Source organism: Pleurodeles waltl, chromosome 12, assembly GCF_031143425.1.
Source record: "Pleurodeles waltl isolate 20211129_DDA chromosome 12, aPleWal1.hap1.20221129, whole genome shotgun sequence".
Lineage (NCBI taxonomy): Eukaryota > Metazoa > Chordata > Amphibia > Caudata > Salamandridae > Pleurodeles > Pleurodeles waltl.
Genome location: NC_090451.1, coordinates 53,624,784 through 53,633,505, shown reverse-complemented (window position 1 = coordinate 53,633,505; position 8,722 = coordinate 53,624,784).

Genomic DNA, 8,722 nt, shown 5'->3' with positions numbered 1-8,722 from the left:
ATCCTGCAATCAGAGTGAAGACCCTTGAATTGCTTCAGGAGGTGGGTGTGGTGTTCTCTCTATTTCTTTATTGTGTTTATCTCAGCATGGCTTCTCTTTATATGTATTGTGTTTCTTTTAGTTATGTATTTCTCTTAGTTGGTTTCTCCCACTGCTTCACCTGCTTTCCTTTATGTTCTTAGACTCTCTGGAATTTGGAATGCAGGGGAGTCTGGGAAGCAGAGTGGTGAGATTGGAGGATCTTTACTTGGTGGTGGATGAAGTTTCCTTTATGCATCGAACTGGAAATAAACTTACATCAAATCAATCTACTCGTGTCAACTTGAATCTCTCCTTGGATGACAACTTCACAACATTTTTGGCGACGAGGATGGGATCGTGACTTCTGAAACTGTTACCTTGGAAACTTCAACACCTTCATTTATTTGGTTTCTAGCGTTAAGAAAAAAAAAAAAGGTACTGTCATTTTTTTTCGTTTTCTGTGGCTCATATTTTTTTTAATTATTTCTTTTCAACCTGTTTCTTGAGCCACATAGCTCTCCTCTTCGGTTCGTGTTTATTTATAAACAAGCGCGTGTGCCAACTGTCTCCTTATCTCGTGCTTCTGGTGACGCGCTCTCTGCATTTGCTGTTTTGACTTTGTTGCCACAGCAACGTGTACGCGTGCTTTTCTTTCCCGGCCGCGCTCAAGGGAAACACACGCTGTCTGTCTACCCGGCCGCACTCAAGGGAAATACGCTCCACTGGGGAATACGAAACTCCTTTTTGAGTTGTACCTATGTATTGAAGACGCGCATATTTTTATTTTCTCTTCTTCGTAATGCAAACAATTTCAACTAATAAACAAAGAGTATGGCTTTAACCTGTCTGTTAAAACTTCTATTTTACAATGTTTATTTTCTTGGAAACAATGTTGGACTGCTCTACTTTGGTCATTGTTACGGTTTAATGTTTCCAGGATATTTTATTTCATTTAAGTGGCACTTCATTTCACTTCGTCTGTGGCAGCAATCTTTCCTCTGAAAGAAAGACTTCTGTTTTACAACATTGTCTTGGTGCGGAGGGTCAGGAAATCTTGGAAACTTTACCTGCAATAACAACATCAGATGGTGCGGAAGGTGATAACTCTCTGAATGAATTTGATTCTACTCTACTTAGACTGGAAAATCACTTTCTTCCTAAAGTTTCTATTATTTTACAACGTTACTATTTTGGGAAACGAAAGCAGATGGATGAGGAATCTATTGAAGATTTTGTCACAGCTCTACGCAAACTAGCTTCATCATGTAACTTCGGAGATAATCTAGAAGAGCGTATTAGAGATCAATTTATGCTTGAATGTAAATGCGACAAAGTAAGAGAAGCATTATGGGTCAAAAATGATCCATCACTAGATGAAGTGTTATTCATTGCTAAGCAAGTTGAACACTCTATGTCTTGTATTGAAAATTTGAGGAAGTCCAAAGGTGTTTCTATGGACGTTCAAGCTCTAGATACAAAAATTAATAACAAGTTTCAAGCAAACATTAGAGCAAAACTTATGTGTTTTAGGTGTGGTTCTACAACTCACTTAGCTAATAGCAAAGACTGTCCTGCTATTCATGTTACTTGTAACAAGTGTTCCAAGAAGGGACATTTTGCTAAGTGTTGCAAATCATTTTCTAAGTCTAAAGTCAAAGTTCAGGAAATTGATTGCAGTGACGATCGAGATTTTGTTCTTCAGATTATTTATGATGTTAATTGTGTTGCCAATAATAGTTGTCAGTACCCTTCGGATTTTGTGGATGTCAATGGGACATCTATTTCTATGATGATGGATTCGGGCGCAAAACTTTCCTTGGTATCAGTTTCGGATTTCAATAAGCATTTTATGGGAAAAGTTTCTCTCCTGGATCCTGATATAATTCCTTACAGTTATGGCAGAAAACCTATTGAGCTCAAGGGTTACTTTGAAGCCACCATAACCTTTAAAGGTAACACAATTACAGGGAAAATATATGTTCCAGTTATTGGTGACACAATTCTGAGTTGGCCACATCAGAAGTTGCTTGGGATTATATTAAATCCCAATTCTATTCCTCAGGTGTTAGTTCAAAATGTTTGCAGTATCAAAGACGACATCATTGGTGAATTTTCTGATGTATTTACTTCTAAAGTAGGGTGCATTACAGGATACAAACATCGCATTTGTCTTAAGGAGGGTGTCAGGCCTGTAGCGTGCAAAGTAAGGAAAATTCCTTTCACCCTGCAAGACAAGGTTAAGTCTGAATTGCAAAGGTTACATTCTGAAGGCATCATTGAAGAAGTTGAGGCTGCACAATGGGTCGCCCCCATTGTTGTTGCTGAGAAGAAATCGGGGGAAATTAGGCTTTGTGTGGACCTTAGACACCTCAACAAAGCTGTGATTGAAGACAGATTTCCATTACCTAACATCAATGAAATGGTCTGTCTTTTAGGAGAGGCTAAATATTTTACAACATTAGATTTGAGTTCAGCCTATCACCAAGTTCAATTGTGTGAAGAATCAAAATTGCTGACATCATTCATCACTCCCTTTGGTGTGTTCAAGTTTAATAGGATGCCATTTGGTTTGTGCTCTGCTGCTTCTGTATTCCAAAGACTAATGTATCATATTCTTGGGAAAATTGATGGTGTTAGATTTTTTCAAGATGATGTTCTCGTTTGTTCTAACACTCTTGAGCAACATCTTTCCAAAGTTAGGGAAGTCTTGAAAATTTTTCGTAGTAAGGGAATCACACTCAAGGGAGAAAAATGCAAGTTTGCATGTTCAGATATCACGTATTTAGGGCATGTAATTTCTTCTCAAGGTGTTAAACCTAAAGAGGATCTAGTTAAAACTGTTGTTAATTTTGCGGATCCTGTTAAAAGAGAAGATGTGCAAGTCTTTTTAGGCATGGCCGAATTTTATTCCAAATATGTTCCCAATTTTGCCAGTAGGTCTTGCTGCATTAGAGAGTTACTTAAGAAAGGTGTTGATTTTGTATGGTCTGAGGCCTGCAAGAAAGAATTTGAGGATTTAAAGAATGCTCTATCCTCTGCTCAATGTCTCAACAGCTTTCGCCCAGGGTTTCCCTGTTGGATTACAACTGATGCTTCGGATAAGGGTTTAGGAAGTGTTCTTAAGCAAAAGTATGATGGTAAGGATGTTACGATTGCATTTGCTTCCAGAGCGTTAAGGGGAGCGGAGTCAAGATATTCCACCATTGAAAAAGAAGCACTAGCTATCTACTGGGCTATAAAGAAATTTAAACAGTTTTTGTGGGGATCTAGGTTTGTTGTGCAATCTGATCATAAGCCTCTACAAGAGATTTTTGATAAGAAGGGGCTAGACTGTATTTCTTCACGTATTTGCAAGTGGATTGTTGGTCTCCAAGACTTTCAATTTTCTGTCAGATATGTCCCTGGATGCGAGAATCGCACAGCCGACTGTTTGTCAAGGCTAGGCTCTTTTGGCTGGGACCAAGATACAGATTGTAGCACATGGTGGGTGGACGAGAATGTGAAAGTGTGCATTTTGACTGATGGTTGTATCACGGAAGATGAGTGGTTAACCGAGTTTAGTAATGATACTAGTTTAAAACGGGTAAAGGATTTGATTGAATCTAATCGTGTTCCTGCTGACTGTGATGAAGAGAATGTGTATAAAAAAATTTGGAATGAACTTTCAGTTGAGAATGGTTTGGTTTTTAGGAGTGGAAGATTAGTACCTCCATCCGGTTTACGAGAAAGGTTCTTACATCTAGCTCATTTGGGTCACCATGATATTTGCAAGACAAAAGAAAGGTTGAGAGAATTTTATTGGTGGCCGAGAATGGATTTAGCGTTGGAAAGAGTTGTTTGCGACTGTGTGGAATGCAAATTTGCTGATAAAACTCTCAAGTGTAGGTCACGTCCATTAGAAATCAGGAAAATTCCTAATGAAGTGTGGGAGGATGTTGCAATGGATATTATGGGTCCTGTTGTGTGCGGTTCAGTTTCTAAGTACATCGTTGTTGTAATGGACATGTTGTCTCGTTGGCCGGAAATTTTGATTACCTCAGACATAACTTCTCAGTCTATTACTAATTTTCTTTCAGGGGTATTTTCTAGAGAAGAATATCCCAAATGCATTATAACTGATAATGGTGTCCAATTCACCTCTAAGCACATGTGCGAGTTTTTAGCACCTATAGGTATATTACATAAGAAAAGTGCTCTATATCATCCTGAAACCAATGGAATGGTTGAGCGCTTTAACAGGACGTTGAAGGAAACTATTCAAGTGGCAAGATTAACAGGGCGTAGTTGGATAGAAGCTGTTAAATCTAAAGTTGAGAGTTATAGGTATACACCGCATTCCAGTACTGGCCAATCTCCATTTGTATTGTTCAAGAAAAGAGTGCCTAATACAAGCATAAATCCTTCATGGGTGAATAAATATGTTGGTAAAGAGTTGAACCACGAGAAAATTAAAGAACTAGCTGTAACCAATGATAAGATATTACAGGGAAAAAGGAAGTTGACATATGAACTTCGTAAAGCAGTCAAACCTCTTGTTGTTGCAGTCGGTGATTCTATTAAAATTAAGTTACCGAAAAGAAATTGTGCAACTTTTTCTCATTACAGTAAAATCTTTAAAGTTACCAAGGTGTTCAAAGGTGCTATCAAAGTGGATGATGGGCGTATTTGGAATTTGAATAGAGTTGTGAAGATGTAAAAAAAATAATATATATATATATTTTCTTTTATAATTTAGGGGGGAAGATTGTGTGGTGTTCTCTCTATTTCTTTATTGTGTTTATCTCAGCATGGCTTCTCTTTATATGTATTGTGTTTCTTTTAGTTATGTATTTCTCTTAGTTGGTTTCTCCCACTGCTTCCCCTGCTTTCCTTTATGTTCTTAGACTCTCTGGAATTTGGAATGCAGGGGAGTCTGGGAAGCAGAGTGGTGAGATTGGAGGATCTTTACTTGGTGGTGGATGAAGTTTCCTTTATGCATCGAACTGGAAATAAACTTACATCAAATCAATCTACTCGTGTCAACTTGAATCTCTCCTTGGATGACAACTTCACTACAGTGGGTGCCCGGCGTTGGCTCCAGCTCCTGCTTCATCACCTTATTTTGCTGTGCATATTGGCGGACCACCCCTACCATAAAGGTGAGGAGAGGGGGGCTACATATTAAACTCCTGCAATACCCAACAGCAGAGTGACCTACCTCGATAGATGAAAATCCTCCTTAAGACATTATTGATCTGGGCCTCGGAAAATTAGAGCTTGCATGCACTAAATCACCACTGCTTGCCCATTGTCTGTGCACCTAGCCGGACCCCTACACTTTGTGCACATAATACTACATTGAGATTTGACCCCTTATTTTTCCGTCTTCCAGTGCCGATAGAGTGGAGATCCCCCCGCACCCACTCCTTTTCTGCAGGGTCCCCTTATCATCTATTATCTACTGTTGGGAGCCCCTAGCACCATTGCTGTTTGGTGGGTTGGTGCACGCCGAGTTGGTGGACCTAGGGATTGGGCGCGGACAGAACCTCAGCAGACCCGGGCGGACCTCATTAAACCGTGCCTTTCATCCTTCAAGATACCGCCATTCTGATCGCCTCACTGCCCACTTCCATCCACACCTGCACCTGACGACCTTCGTGGACCATCCCATTTAGTTACTGGATTGACCAACGCGACTCCTCGAGCTGCCCCATCTGGGGCAAGTGGGTTGTGGAGGTGAGGTGGCACTCCCTGAAACCCACTGTCTGTCAATCCACCACCGATATATCTCAGATACTAATACTGCTCTCTTCTACCTCTTCCTCCTCGTACAGAAGGGGACCTTGGCACAGGGCACTTGTGAGAACACTCTAATTTCCGCTCTGCTGAACTTTGATCATCATGGGCAAAGATAAACCCCCCACTTCCTCTTCTCACTCCAAGATGGGCAGATTTACCACCAATGCTTCAGGACTCCTCAAGAAATCACTGGATGGAGAACCTGGCCGGATGCTACCAATCTCATCCGACCTACCATGTATTTTACAGGCTATCCAAACATCTCGGGAGGCCCTCAAGGCTAAGATAGGAGAAGCTAGTTTGGAAGTTGGGTTGCTTCATTAAGACCTCTGCTCAGTCACCAGCGACGTACCTGAGGTCGAAGAACATGTTTCAACCCTTGAGGATGACTCCTCGGACCTCAAATCCAAAGTGACCGCCCTCACGGCGAAGGCCCACACTCTGGAAGCCAGGGCTTAGAACTTAGAAAAACACTCCTGATGAACAAGTTACTTACCTTTGGTAACACATTATCTGTTAGAGACGCTAGCTAGCTGCTGATTCCTTACCTTTGAATTTCCTCAGGCATCAGACTGCATCCAGAAACTTTTGCTTGAGCAATACCCTTGCACGCGCCAGTTCCATTTGGTTCCGTGTGCCATTGTTGGCGCAGAATGTTATGTCGCGGTCACCTATATAGGCGCCACCCAGGCATGCAAACATCAGTTACTTTAATCACGACTTTCCACACCAGGAGTGCAGAGACATGAAAGGAACTAACAAATATGTGTGTCCAAACTAGGGCCCCGAAAGGGACCACCCAAACCCTAGCAAATCAGCACGCAGAGCAGGGAGGCACGGGTGGGTGTAAGGAATCTGTAGGTAGAGTCTCTACCAGATAATGCTTTACCGAAGGTAAGTAAATTGTTCACCTGATAGAGACTTCTAGCTGTAGATTCCTTACCTTTGAATAGATAAACAAGACATATCCTCCTGCAGTGGGCTGCAAACAAATTTTCTATACTAGAAAGTCCGGCAGGACTGAACGGGCGAAATGCCTATCCCTGCAGACCTGACTGTCCAGGCAATAGTGCTTTGTAAGTGTGTAAAGGGACACCCACTTTGCTGCCTGGCAGATGTCCTGAACTGGGACTCCACAAGCTAACACTGTGGTCACAGCTTTTCCCTTGGTGGAATAGGCTCCTAAGCCCTCAGGAGGCTGTTTTTTAGCCAGTGCATAGCAGATCTTGATACAGAGAATGACACAGTACAAAATGGTTTGATTCTGTGCTGCCCGACCTTTCTTTGCTCCCACTTAACCTACAAAGTGTTAGTCGTTCACTCGGAACTCTTCTGTGTGATTAAGGTAGAACGACGATGCTCTTTTTAGGTCCAGCCGGTGGAGTCGCTACTCTTCCTTAGAGGGATGTGGGGAGCAAAGAAGGTGGGCAGGGTGACAGTCTGTCCCAAACAGAATGGGGTCACCACCTTTGGGAGGAAAGAGGCATGGGTGCGAAGCACCACTTTGTCAGGAAAGATTGTGAGATACGGAGTCTTGGATGATAAATCCTGCAGCTCACTCAACCTCCAGGCAGATGTCATGGCCACCAGGAAGGCTGTTTTGATGGTGAGCAGCCTGAGGGGACAATTATGAATTGGCTCATAAGGAGCACACATGAGGCATTATGAAGGCAAAGGTGAAAACATATGTACAAGCCCCTTAAGAAACCTGTTTACAACAGGACTTAAATAAAGAGGGTTGTTCAGGCAACCACGGAAAAGCAGATAAAGCAGACAGATAGCCCTTAAGAGGCCCAGAGCAGAGCCCTTCTGGGCAAAGTAAAGAATGAAAAGAAGAACATTATAGAAAGAAGATCAATAGACTTCTCTGTACAATATTTTTCAATTTTTGCATAAGGTAGGTGTATACCGTTTTGGTGGAGGAGCGTATTGCAATGATATAGTATCCATGAGCACAGTTGGCACTAGAATGGATGTTGTGCAATGCTGTTCCAGCTCCACATTGTCAGAAATCAGAATGGGGCTGGTGCTTCCAGTGGGCGCCGGCGGCGCTGGCATCAAAGAAGGTCACCTGGGTACGACCAGCACCGGTCTGGATCCAGAGTTGGATTCATAAGACCCTCATAAGACCCCATCGAAGCTGAGGCTTGAGCCATCTGCCATGAAACAGATGAGGCCTCCTCCAACACTGTGGGGCCCAAAGGCGTGCCAAAGGGGTTGGCCTGCTCAAATCTTTGGCACATGGCCTTGTAAAATTCCTTTACCTGACAGGGTGTCCCTCCGACTCTTGGAAATAGGGGAAGGCATGGAGTTGGACTGGGAAACGGCTCCACAGACCCGTGCCTGGAAAAACGATGTTCCTTGCTCGTCACGTCGACTGATGGATGAGGTGAAGTCCGCCTGGACTTCTTCTTTTTCTGCCTCTTCTCTGAGTGTACCAAGGACCTCAAGTGTGACAAAGAGGACTTGGGGCTCCTGCAGCAGTCCTACGATCTTCTTCTCGACCGGGACCAAGAGAATCAGAGGAGTCAAGTTTGCCAGTGTCATCCACTGCCGGACTGCTTGTAGCTTTAGGGACTACTTTCTCAAGGCTTTCGGAGCCATGGACGGGAAGTCTGAGCATGACTTCGAGTCATGGTCGCGCTCGAGACACCAGAGGCAGATGAGATGAGGATCCAAAACAGACATGCCAAACAGTTTGAACCCTGCTTTCCTGTATGACATCCAAGACACACTTACCAGGAAAAAAAAATGGACAAAATTTCGAAAAAAGGCCTGTCAAAAAGTGACAGAGGGTTGGGTCTCACCAGATCTGTGTTAACTGGTGCAGAAAGAAATTAACTTGTGTCTGTGCGACTGGGTGGTAGCCATACAGGTGACCGTGACATCACATCTGGCACTAACGATGCCGACGACGCCATAC